General features: G+C 41.5%; 1 pseudogene; it reads right to left on the minus strand.

Moving 5' to 3' along the window:
* The window catches only part of LOC139416311 (glutaminase kidney isoform, mitochondrial-like), a 32,954-nt pseudogene extending 20,829 nt beyond the window's left edge, over window positions 1-12,125 (minus strand).
* Between the last annotated feature and the right edge of the window lie 764 nt (window positions 12,126-12,889).

A 12,889-nucleotide genomic window follows, 5' to 3' on the forward strand; every position in this document is an offset into this window, starting at 1 on the left:
TGTCGCACGCTACATTACTACAGTCGCAACTGCCATCATAAAAGTTGTTTGTGGGGATGAGGGATGTTGTACAAAACAAGTCATTAGCGATTGGATCGTCTCTAACCAATTAGAGTATCAAAGCCAGTGACGGATTTTCAAACTGCCGCTTTATCCATGTGTTCTGGCTCTGGCCCAACCCATCGGGTTCTGGACCTAGACTAGCTGGTCTATTTCACAATAAGCTGTGACAATGTGATGCATCCTTTCCCAGGTATTTTTACAGCTTATTTCTAGCATAAAATATCCCGGTTTCAGATCACTTTATATAATCTGATCCGTTTTTATTTTCTTCAAAATCTTAAGCTAACAAGCCTGTGCTTTTAAAAAAAATAAACGGTAGGCCTATGCAATACCCTCTCATTCCTCCTCAATTTAACAGCCATTCACTGACACGGAGGTAGGCTATTTAAAGAGTACATGGTGGGTGGAGGAATTATAAATATAGCAGCCTATTCCCTAATTTCGTCTGTCAAACCGGTACACCTACCTCTTAAATAGGAAGAAATAGGCTATAACACAAAGCCCCCTTGTTGTTAGTAAAGTCTAATTAAAATGAAGACGTTGAAATGAATTATGCCTACTATAATTTGCCTACTTTCAGCACCATGAACTGTCCATTTCCCATTGATTATGCTGTAGCTGCTGTTTCAAGTTTCAGCACCACAATGTAATTTACTCTAATCTGGTTTTACTGTGAGGTCAATAACTCTGATAAATACATCATGGGCAAGAAACATTGTTTTTAATCAAATCAATTATAGTAGTAGCAAGCTATCAATGTTGACCTCCGGTCTTCCTCGCCTTCGTTCTCCGCTTCTCAAACAGAACAGAACATAGGCTATAAGGTTAGTCCGCTCACAAGATAACAATGAATTAATTCATTCGGAAGAAGCCTTTGACTCTCCTCCTGAACTGCCACCATAGCCCTGCACAGCACAGCCCTTGGTTAGGCAGCACAAAAAAAATGTTTGATCAGCAAGAGCAGAGCAGGGGCTCAGGGATGGAATATCCATTGCAGTGTGTAATGCAGCTTAGTTTTATTTACACCATCCCAGCAGCTATCTTAGAAATATAACTTTGCTCTGTGCTTCTCCGAGCATGCACTTCATAGCCTATAGGCTATGGATCATTTGATTGAGAGCGCACTAAATGGCCTACAGGCCTGCTTGATATTGCGCGCCCAGTGGAGATTCAGAAATGAGGGGCGGCATCGGGCACACATCAATATATAGCCTAATGAGAAACTCATTCTAAAACACAGAAAAATATAGAAATTTCATCAATTAAAAATGGCATGTCCCTTCTCTGGACTGGATTTAAAAAAAATACTAAACACTCCCCATGACTGAAATTGAAAAAGCATGACCCTCCCCCATTTTCCTCCAGGTTACCATTCTGTACATTTGGAACCATCCCTAAGGATAATTTAGTTGCTAATGGCAGCCTGCTGTACCCCAGTCGGCCATCAACTTGAGATTCTTAATAAATGGTGGCAGCACTGAGCTGTCACTTCCTGGAGTAGCTCAAACTGCACTCTGTCTCTCCATGAGACACCATCTTTAAAAGGTCCAATGCAGCCGTTATCTCCATATCAAATCATTTCTGGGTAACAATTAAGTACCTTACTGTGCTTGTTTTCAAAAAAAGAATTAAAAATAGCTTCTTAACAAAGAATTTAGCTAGGACTGTCTGAGAGTGGTTCATAGAGGGTAAGGGAAAACTGAAAACTAGCTGTTATTGGCAGAGAGGTTTGGAACTCTATTTCTTATTGGTCTATTAACTCATTTACCACCTGGTGATGTCACCAGGCAGGCCAAAACTCCATCCCACCAAAACAGGCTGAAATTTCACAGTGTGGAAATATACACTGCTCAAAGGGAACACTAAAATAACACATCCTAGATCTGAATGAATGAAATATTCTTATTAAATATTTTTTTCTTTGCATAGTTGAATGTGCTGACAACAAAATCACACAAAAATGATCAATGGAAATCAAATTTATCAACCCATGGAGGTCTGGATTTGGAGTCACACTCAAAATTAAAGTGGAAAACCCCACTACAGGCTGATCCAACTTTGATGTAATGTCCTTAAAACAAGTCAAAATGAGGCTCAGTAGTGTGTGTGGCCTCCACGTGCCTGTATGACCTCCCTACAACGCCTGGGCATGCTCCTGATGAGGTGGCGGATGGTCTCCTGAGGGATCTCCTCCCAGACCTGGACTAAAGCATGCGCCAACTCCTGGACAGTCTGTGGTGCAACGTGGTGTTGGTGGATGGAGCGAGACATGATGTCCCAGATGTGCTCAATTGGATTCAGGTCTGGGGAACGGGCGGGCCAGTCCATAGCATCAATGCCTTCCTCTTGCAGGAACTGCTGACACACTCCAGTCACATGAGGTTTAGCATTGTCTTGCATTAGGAGGAACCCAGGGCCAACCGCACCAGCATATGGTCTCACAAGGGGTCTGAGGATCTCATCTCAGTACCTAATGGCAGTCAGACTACCTCTGGCGAGCACATGGAGGGCTGTGCGGCCCCCCAAAGAAATGCCACCCCACACCATGACTGACCCACCGCCAAACCGGTCATGCTGGAGGATGTTGCAGGCAGCAGAACGTTCTCCACGGTGTCTCCAGACTCTGTCACGTCTGTCACATGTGATCAGTGTGAACCTGCTTTCATCTGTGAAGAGCACAGGGCGCCAGTGGCGAATTTGCCAATCTTGGTGTTCTCTGGCAAATGCCAAACGTCCTGCACGGTGTTGGGCTGTAAACACAACCCCCACCTGTGGACGTCGGGCCCTCATACCACCCTCATGGAGTCTGTTTCTGACCGTTTGAGCAGACACATGCACATTTGTGGCCTACTGGAGGTCATTTTGCAGGGATCTGGCAGTGCTCCTCCTGCTCCTCCTTGCACAAAGGCGGAGGTAGCGGTCCTGCTGCTGGGTTGTTGCCCCCCTGCCATCCTCCTCCACGTCTCCTGATGTACTGGCCTGTCTCCTGGTAGCGCCTCCATGCTCTGGACACTACGCTGACAGACACAGCAAACCTTCTTGCCACAGCTCGCATTGATGTGCCATCCTAGATGAGCTGCACTACATGAGCCACTTGTGTGGGTTGTAGACTCCGTCTCATGCTACCACTAGAGTGAAAGCACCGCCAGCATTCAAAAGTGACCAAAACATCAGCCAGGAAGCATAGGAACTGAGAAGTGGTCTGTGGTCACCACCTGCAGAACCACTCCTTTATTGGGGGTGTCTTGCTAATTGCCTAGAATTTCCACCTCTCTCCACCTGTCTATTCCATTTGCACAACAGCATGTGAAATTTATTGTCAATCAGTGTTGCTTCCTAAGTGGACAGTTTGATTTCACAGAAGTGTGATTGACTTGGAGTTACATTGTGTTGTTTAAGTGTTCCCTTTATTTTTTTGAGCAGTGTATATAAAACAGAGAGAAATCACATTTTTGACTGCACTGGGCCTTTAACCGACTTCCTTGGCTTCAAATGCGCTATATGAGTCTTGGCATGGAAATGAATGGTGTCACGTGATTAATTGCTTTGTTTATTCATATACAGTCATTGGTTGGAGCCATCTAAAAACCATTGCCAGTGTTTCTTTGATTCAATGTTAAAAAGTCATGTTGATGATGATTCAAAGGCCATGACACAATGGCCTGTCAAATACCATGCCGTGCCACAACACCACCCAGCGTTCTAATAGACCCCGGTACCCTGTACAGTTCAGAGTTCATTTGAATATGCATATGAGGGGCACCAAGAAAGGCTCCGAAGGTATGAATTACGGTGTAAAAGCAATGGGAGGGGACACTGGACACAGAGTCTCTTCACACATCGTAAAATGCCAAGTTCAGCATGCATGGTGCTATGGATGACTGTGCTTGTATGACCTTTTCACCAACTGAGCTGAGACTTCTATGATGTTCTAAAATCAGGGGATGGACAACTCCAGTCCTCGGGGGCCTGATTGGTGTTACACTTTTCGCCCCCAGCTAAAACAACTAACAATGCAATTTGTTTAATCAGCTGTGTTTGCTAGGGATGGGGGAAAAGTGTGACATCACTCAGTCCTCGAGGACCGGAGTTGCTCATCCCTGTTCTAAATTGTGTCGTAAAAGCCCTGGGAGGGAACACAGCAGGTGTTTCTCCAGTATGCATACTTCCGCGCTCCACACTCTCCTGCGCCAAGTTCGAGGAAGTAATCTCTTGAGTACGTTCTGGTGAGGACAAGAGTGTGGAGAACGCGTAGAAATTTACATTTGAGAGGCACTGCGCACTCACCTTTGACCCCTACACACAGAATAAGACGCACTACATCTGATCACGAGCACCGCACGAGACGAGACCTCCATCCCTCCCGCGAATTGGGAAACTTTTGCAAAATGTGTTGTTGTCCGAGTGAGGGAAAGGCTGTACATTTTGAGCGCTCTATTTATGGGGAGACGTTGATTATTACAATAAATACTGCTTTGATGTCATACAAGCAAGCCAAAACTCCCGTGAGTCCAAATGTGTGTCCAAATGGTTCCATGTGGACCAGAATTACGATCCGTTTCTCTGTTTTGCCTTGTGAAAGCCCAACACTTTCACCAACATTTTACAACTTAGCTATTCATGTTGGCAATCGAACAAGCTTTCAAATGATGCCCACCTGTTCACAGATTGCGATTTATAATGGACCGTTTTTTGGATTGCGATAAACAACAACAGTAATTGTGTGAGGGTGGGTGGGGTTGCAGGGCTGTGTTCCAAACAAAACAACTACAAGTGTGCTTGTTCCAGTTCCTCAACGGCACAGCCTGGAGAGCTTCAAAAAAGTACCTTGTAGTTGAAGACTCTTTCTTTCATAAAAGTATATTGAAATAGCTTAGGAACTGTGCCCACTTTGGAGAGGTGTGTGTGGCCACATGGAGACACCAGTCAGTCCTCTCACCCAAACCTTTTGTAATTTATTTGTCTTAAGTTGCACCTATGGTCACATTTTCCAGGAGGGGGGGCGCATTCAGTCTTCAACAAGGTCCAGAGGGCCATACTGAAAATGTGTTATATTTCCTTGCTGTCAAAATGTGTTAATAATAGTCCCATAACCATAGTTTAGGGAATTTATTGATGCGACCTGACTGTCTAGTGATTATTAGTGAGCTGGACAGTCAAGAAACTGTATGAATATAGGCACATTATTATTTCTACACAGTTTTGATTTGGTTTTAGTCATTTTAAAGTAAATTGAGTCCCCCCCCCCCAAACATTTTTTTTTACTCAAACCACCCGCAGGCCGGATTGGACCCCCTTGATGCTCCTGATCCAAAATATTTTTAGATTTCGTCATCAACAAATCAACAAATAAATATGAAATGCACATAAAATCAACACTGTAATGCTTGGATTCAGTCATGTGTCAGCTGAACTGTTGTGTCCTCCACTTTGGTCTAATAATGTTACCACAATCTCCAAACAATTCCCTTTTAATTGCTACAATGCTTATACATTTCAGATTTCTTCCATAAGAAACGTTTCAATTTTGCCCTATCCATATATGCCAATTGCCACGTGTGTAAAGGGTTAAGGGAATTCACTTCTAGCCTCATTAACAACAGCTACATCTGTCTATTAGTAATAAAGTTACATAAGGCGTTTCCTCAACACTTTTCAAACCTGAGCCTGGGCTGGTAACATGGTGTGATGGATTCCTGCCTTGGCTCGTCTTACACTTCCTGGGATTCATTCGGTGTTCATTTAGCTGGAGTGAAAACCGCAAGCCCAAAGGCCGCTTTAAGAACTAGAATGTGTTGTGGTACAGTACATGTTGGGTCAACTTTAAAAGGACGTCACGGAAAGCCGCAGTAGTTGTCAATATGAGCAACTCTCATTCCAGCAAAAAAAATAAAAAATAGGTTAAATTAAAAAAACACTGTATGGGTTAGTGTTGGTGGCACACAGTGAGGGTGGGTGTGGTGTGATGGAGACTCACAGAGATGAACTGAGAGACAGGGATCATCTCTTTGCCCTCTGTAATGGTGTAGAAGAGAAGGTCCTCCATCCCAGAGATCAACCTGCTCCTGTGAAGACCAGACAACACAGTGCATCATGTCAATCAGTGGAGGCTGATGAGGGGAGGACGGCTCATAATACCGGCTGGAACGGAGCCAATGGAATGGCATCAAACACATGGAAACCATGGAAACCATGGGTTTGGTGTCTTAAATACCATTCCCCTTTTTCCGCTCCAGCCATTACCACGTGCCTGTCCTCCCCAATTAAGGTGCCACCAACTTCCTGTGATGTCCATACTACTGTAGGTCTGACAGGGTCATTGTTAAAGATTACCAGTGCATATACGTTGTACACTGTGTTTTGATAGTTGACTCTCATCTGCATAACTTTTCTCAAAACATACAACGTGTGCAAAAGAGCACTTAACCACTAAAGACAAGTGTGTATGAACAATGTTCTATGTTTTTGTTTTCTCCCCAGCAAGGAGAGTGTAGTAGTGTTTGTAGTGTAGGCCTAATGTACAGTAGTGTAGTGTGGTGTAGGTCTAATGTACAGTCGTGTGTGTGGTGTAGGTCTAATGTACAGTAGTGTAGTATAATGTAGGTCTAATGTACAGTAGTGTAGTGTAGGTCTAATGTACAGTAGTGTAGTATAGTGTAGGTCTAATGTACAGTAGTGTAGTATAGTGTAGGTCTAATGACCTGTAGTGTAGTGTAGGTCTACTGTACAGTAGTGTAGGTCTAATGTACAGTAGTGTAGGTCTAATGTACAGTAGTGTGTGTATGTCTAATGCACAGTAGTGTAGTGTGGTGAAGGTCTAATGTACAGTAGTGTGTGTATGTCTAATGTACAGTGGTGTAGTGTGGTGAAGGTCTAATGTACAGTAGTGCAGTGTAGTGATGGTATAATGTACAGTAGTGTAGTGTAGTGAAGGTCTAATGTACAGTAGTGTGTGTATGTCTAATGTACAGTGGTGTAGTGTAGTGAAGGTATAATGTACAGTAGTGTGGTGAAGGTCTAATGCACAGTAGTGTAGTATAGTGTAGTGAAGGTCTAATACACAGTAGTGTAGTGAAGATCTAATGCACAGTAGTGTAGTGAAGGTCTAATGCACAGTAGTGTAGTGTAGTGAAGGTCTAATGCACAGTAGTGTAGTGAAGGTATAATGCACAGTAGTGTAGTGTAGTGAATGTCTAATGTACAGTAGTGTAGTGTAGTGTAGATCTAATGCACAGTAGTGTAGTCAAGTGTAGAAGTGTAGTTCATCTTAATATCTGCTTTCAAACTAATTCCACTGACTATTCAGCTCCATGTTCCTACATTTAGTCTATGATTAAAGTAGTTGTTTGGATGGAGTATTATTGGGAATTTCGTTTGAAGTCCACTTTGTATGCATAACAAAATGTCTGAATCAAAAATAATAGCTTCATTAAATTATCTGTAGACACCTGTAAACCTCTAGTGACTCACCATCCCGCATGAAGGAGCGTAATCATCGACTGACACTAATTAGCATAACGCAGCGGACATAAAAATATTCCTAGAAAATATTCCTAGTCATGAAAATCACAAGTGAAATATATTGTTAATCACCATGTCATCTCAGATTTTCAAAATATGCGTTACAGCCAAAGCTAGACAAGCATTTGTGTAAGTTTATCGATAGCCTAGCATAGCATTTTGTCCAGCTAGCAGCAGGTAACTTGGTCACGGAAATCAGAAAAGCAATCAAATTAAATCGTTTACCTTTGATGAGCTTCGGATGTTTTCACTCACGAGACTCCCAGTTAGATAGCCAATGTTCCTTTTTTACAAAATTATTATTTTTGTAGGCGAAATAGCTCCATTTGTTCTTCACGTTTGGCTGAGAAATCGCCCGGAAATTGCAGTCACGAAAACGCCTAAAAATATTCCAAATTAGCTCCATAATATCGACAGAAACATGGCAAACGTTGTTTATAATCAATCCTCAAGGTGGTTTTCAAATATCTATTAGATAACATATCCACCGGGACAATTAGTTTTTCAGTAGGACCGACTGGAGTAATGGCTACCTCTGTATTTTATGTGAGAATCTCTCTGGGAGCATCAGTTGACCACTTGCGCAATGTAGCCGCTTACGGGTATTCTTCAACATAAATGCGTAAAACTACACTAAATGCTGTAGACCCCTTGGGGAATACGGAGAAAAAGTAATCTGGTTGATAGCCCATTCACTGCTCAATAGGGACGCATTGCAACGCAGCGCTTTCAAAACATGAGACACTTCCGGATTGGATTTTTCTCAGGCTTTTGCCTGCAACATCAGTTCTGTTATACTCACAGACAATATTTTTACAGTTTTGGAAACTTTAGAGTGTTTTCTATCCTAAGCTGTCAATTATATGCATATTCTAGCATCTTGTCCTGACAAAATATCCCGTTTACTACGGGCACGTTATTTTTCCAAAAATGAAAATACTGCCCCCTCGTCACAAAAGGTTATTAAAGAGGATTTTTAAGCCTTGGGACAATTATGACACAGTTCATGATGCCCATTTGTGTCAAGAACTACAACATTGCTGGGTTTTTCATACTCAACAGTTTCCCGTGTGTATCAAGAATGATCCACCACCCAAAGGACATCCAGCCAACTTGATACAACTGTGGGAAGCATTGGAATCAACATGGGCCAGCGTCCCTGTGGAACGCTTTCGACACCTTGTAGAGTCCATGCCGTGACCAATTGAGGCTGTTCTGAGGGGAAAATGGGGTGCAACTCAATATTAGGAAGGTGTTCCTAATGTTTTGTACTCTCAGCGTGGTTTACCAAGCCACCAATGACTTCACACTGGAAGAAGTTAAGCTACATTAAAACTAGAAACATATAGTTCACTTAAAGTTACATTGAAAAAGTAGTTCACTACATCCAAACTACTTCATGAAAAATTATATTTAAATCTGAAACGTCACCAACTACAAATTGGAAGAACAGATCACTTTGGAGTCAGAAGTTAACATAATATGTCATTTAGCCTATTAAACACAAAAACTGTTTTAAGTGAAAATTAGGCATGTCTGATGCTGAAAAAGAAAGGAAATGTTGCCTACCTTAGCCATATTTTCTGTTCTTTTTGAAAAAATGTAGTGTGTAGTTCCAGTAGTTAGCTACACCACTACATGGCAAAACAATGTATTACTTACTGGGCACGCACTGGTTGAATCAATGTTACTTCCACATTATTACAATGAAATGACGTTGAACCAATTGAATTGATGTCTGTGCCCAATGGGTAACTACTGAAAATACTACCAAGATTTGAATTTAGTTCAACTACCACCACCAAGCTACAGCTACATTTATTTAAATGACTAGTTGATGTACATGTAGTTCACTACTCCCCATCACTGAAAATCAGTAACTCATTATTATAGGGTCGTTCCATTTGGTTTCAATCCCTTTTTTTCCGTACCCCTTTTGATTTGAACAGCACTTCCCATACATATTTGATTTGAACAGCACTTCCCATACATATTTGATTTGAACAGCACTTCCCATACATATTTGATTTGAACAGCACTTCCCATACATATTTGATTTGAACAGCACTTCCCATACATATTTGATTTGAACAGCACTTCCCATACATATTTGATTTGAACAGCACTTCCCATACATATTTGATTTGAACAGCACTTCCCATACATATTTGCTTATGGGAGGAGCGGTAACAAAGTGACCTGAATGCCAAAACATTTAGGTGATAAAGGTGCTCAAAGTTGACCTATTTTGCATACACCACCCTACCATGAGACATCCATGTCTTCATTACTGGAAAAAATAAACGGCTGAGTTTGATATCCCTTAAAAGTTTACCAAAACAGGGTTGACAAACTATTTTAGAATTTCTTGAATTGTAATTATTTTAATAACAATCATGTACTTAAATTATTTTATTTTTTAAATAGATTATTTTGCTTTTCGCAAATGTTGTAGCTTAAGACCCTTTTTTGACATCATCTGAGGTGTTTGTGTTGCGCCCGCCATCGGTTGAGACACAGCATGCTCTTGAATAAGGGTGCATGTCATTCAACCATAGAAACACAATTCATCGTCGAATATCATCGGAAATGCAACTGTCTATTGTATTATCCATCGTTCCATGATTTCAATAGGTTTCCTATGGAGGGTTGACAGTATAATTGATTTATAAACTAATATTCCCATGCAATTCCCATTCAACATTCTCTGATGTTTGGACCTCCAACCATCTTTGTGCTACCATTTTAAAGTTGAAATGCACATTTCATTCCCATTTCAGTCAACCAATGAAATGTATTTATAAAGCCCTTTTTAGATCAGCAATTGTTGCAAAGTGTTTTCACAGAAACCGAGCCTAAAACCCTAGAGAGCTCTCAATGGAGATGTAGAATCACGGTGGCTAGGAAAAAAACTCCCTAGAAAGTCAGGGAACCTAGGAAGAAACCTAGAGAGGAACCAGGCTACGGGTGGCCAGTCCTCTTCTGGCAGTGCTGGGTGGAGATTATAAGAGTACATAGCCATTAAGGCCAGATCGTACTTCTAGATCGTCAAAACGTTCATAGATGACCAGCAGGGTCAAATAATAATCACAGTGGTTGTAGAGGGTGCAACGGGTCAGCACCTCAGGAGTAAATGTCAGTTGGCTTTTCATAGCCAGGTATTCAGAGGTCAAGACAACAACATGACACCCACCCTGTATTCAAGAGCATGTTGTGTCTTAACCCATGACGGACACAACACATACACCGCCGATTATGTAAAATAGGGTCTAAATTATGACATATGCGAAAATGTGATTATTTTTGATAATTTAAGTTAAAAGTTTAAAAATGGCATGATTATATACATTTGTCTTAAGTTTCAATAAATTATTAAATAGTTTGACAACCTTGCTTGTAAGCTTTTAAATTATATCAAACTCGACTGTTCATCTTTTCCAGTGATGAAGACATGGATGTCTCATGGTAGGTTAGTGTATGCAAAATGGGTCAACTTTGAGCACTTCCATTTTCGAAATGTTTTGGCATTCAGGTCCAAAAAGTTACTTTCTGTCCACTTTACCATCGGCAAATATGTATAGAAAGTTTCGTTCAAATCAAAAGTTGTGCGGTCAAAAAGCGATTTAAATGAAATGGAACGACCCTATAGGATCGCAACAGAAGAACATCTTTTCACTCTTTCAGACAACGTGCCACTACTGTAGGCCAGGGTTCCCCAACTAAATTCAGATTTGGGCCGATTCTTTCTTGAGCGGATGGTCGGGGGGCTGGAACAATTATATTCAATTGTTGCAGCTTGACATCAAGAAGCACAAGGATATAGTAATTGACAAAACCCGAATAATTTCAAACCTGTATTCAATTAGGATACGATAACACATGTCTATATTTATGGGTGGGAATACTTGGGAAAATATTTCCTCAATTAAAATTGATATCCTGGTGATTTTAAAGTATTGTATGTCCAACAAAGAAAATGTATTTTAATAAATGGAGGTTTAAATAAAATCACCTGCTGGTCGAATTCGGCCTGCCAGGTGGGCAACCCTTCTGTAGGCACTGCATAGTCACATTATTCTACAGTACCAATTAGGGAAAGAGTAGGTATTTACCTGCACTCTGCTTCATCCATGTCATTGACAGCTTGATGATGGAAGGGTTGCTGACGCTGGCTGTGTGATGCTGCGCTTGTGCATAACAGCTGAGACTGTTGCTCGATCCTGGATAAGCCATTGCTGTCACTCCCAACCCGTGCGGAGCTGACAGCGTGTTTGAGCAGTTGTAAAACTCCCGCATTTGTAGTCCGCAGACGTTTCAGACAATGCATTATTAAAGGGGTGGATCGCAACCAAAAGAACAATACACTTAGAATATAATAAACACTGTAGAGGCATCAGATCTGTGTCCAGTGCTTCGTTCCTCGGAGGCTTTATGTCAGTTTTCATGTACGCGAGCGCACTTGAGGACTTGATACTATCGCGTGGGGGGTGGAGTTGTGACTGGCACAAGTTGGTCGACAGATGAAATGGGCCAGTGACCAATGACAAGTGAATCCAGAACGGGAAGGTGGCTGTGCTGTTTCGGGATCCTTGGGACGTCCATAACCTAAACCTCAAACCTAACCTAACACCCTACCATTACCCCGACCTTTACCTAAACCTAACCCCAATCTTAACTCTTACCCGGGTAGAGCTGTCAACCTCAATGGGGGTGACGTCAGAGTTTTTCGTCCCGAGGATCCAGGTTAGACTTTTCCCAGGGAAGAGGGTGAGAAATGTACGATCCTTGGCACGCGCATGGATAGGATTTCAGTTACGTGATTCAGTGGCTAGGGGCACAGTACAAATCTAATTATAGGCTACTTCTCTGAGCAGTTTCTATGGAAAACATTGCCAAAACCTTTAAATACCTCGCTGCAAGATGTAATATGATCTAACCTTGTTGCAACTGTTGAACAAGAAGTTGTATTATCACCTGTGTCGTGTCTTTGGCTCTGCCGGATTAAGTGATATGACATGCTATTCTATAACATCCTTTCTCTGTAATTAACATTACCTGATTGAGCTAATCATGTAAATGTAATTAACTAGAAAGTCGGGGCACCACAAAATAATATTTATAGAGCAGTTATCTTCCGAATAAACTCTTAAAGACCTTTATAATATTTTACATCAATAGCAGTCAATATTAATCTTCACCTTATTTCAGTCTCATCTGAAAGTTGTAAATTCCTGGATATCTTCACGAACCCTGGCTAACAGGTTGAATCAGCAATACAAAATTGGGTTTCATTATTTATTTACTA

The sequence above is a fragment of the Oncorhynchus clarkii genome, chromosome 9 (genome assembly GCF_045791955.1).
Source record: "Oncorhynchus clarkii lewisi isolate Uvic-CL-2024 chromosome 9, UVic_Ocla_1.0, whole genome shotgun sequence".
Taxonomy (NCBI): Eukaryota; Metazoa; Chordata; class Actinopteri; order Salmoniformes; family Salmonidae; genus Oncorhynchus; species Oncorhynchus clarkii.